An 837-nucleotide genomic window follows, 5' to 3' on the forward strand; every position below is an offset into this window, starting at 1 on the left:
AAAGCAGCTTGTTGATTCAAAGAATACTGCAACCATGTTGTCTTGTCAGAATAAATTATTGCAAGATATGGCAGACACATATCAAATCATCGCAGAACGTGCAGCCATCAAATTAGCTTGAAACAAATATCGTAAATGTAGAGGAAGGATCAATCAGAAAAAAGTTCAGTTAGTCATTGCTAATGATGGTTTGGACTGGTTCCCAGATTCGTCCTGGGATAGTAACATTTGGACCAGCAGTGATCTTTAAAACTCTAGCTATGAGGAGAGTAAAAAAGGTGAGGGACAGGGGGACTTGGAAGAGCAGAATGTAGTACGTGCACAGACAATATTTAGACGAAAATTGCAGCACACAGCACAAGATCCGGCAGGAGTTGCACTACATGCTCTAGAAGATTACACTTAGCAAGAAGTAAATGACATTATGGATCGCTTTACACAGAGAACAGGGGAGTCCCTATTTGTTTGGGTCGTGAGTTTGTTTGAAACCGGCGCTTCTGGTTTTATGTTAGATATTGGGGACTCTTGCAAGTTTTGTACTTTAAGTTCTGACCCAGTAATACAGGAAGAGTTCAGGGGTTTTCAGGGACAACACCAGACCACTTTGTTACAAATATTTTTTGATGGATGTAATCTGAAGTACCCCACTGATTCAGAGTGGCCTCCCAATGACCCTGGAATACCTTACGAGATGCAATGCAAAGAATTGAGAAGGAGGCAATGAAATCTGCCATTTTCTTTGGCAATGCACACCAATTGTTAGATGGACCGCTTAATATGCCAATGTAATCTGAAGTACCCCACTGATTCAGAGTGGCCTCCCAATGACCCTGGAAT

Source organism: Pleurodeles waltl, unplaced genomic scaffold, assembly GCF_031143425.1.
Source record: "Pleurodeles waltl isolate 20211129_DDA unplaced genomic scaffold, aPleWal1.hap1.20221129 scaffold_67, whole genome shotgun sequence".
Taxonomy (NCBI): domain Eukaryota; kingdom Metazoa; phylum Chordata; class Amphibia; order Caudata; family Salamandridae; genus Pleurodeles; species Pleurodeles waltl.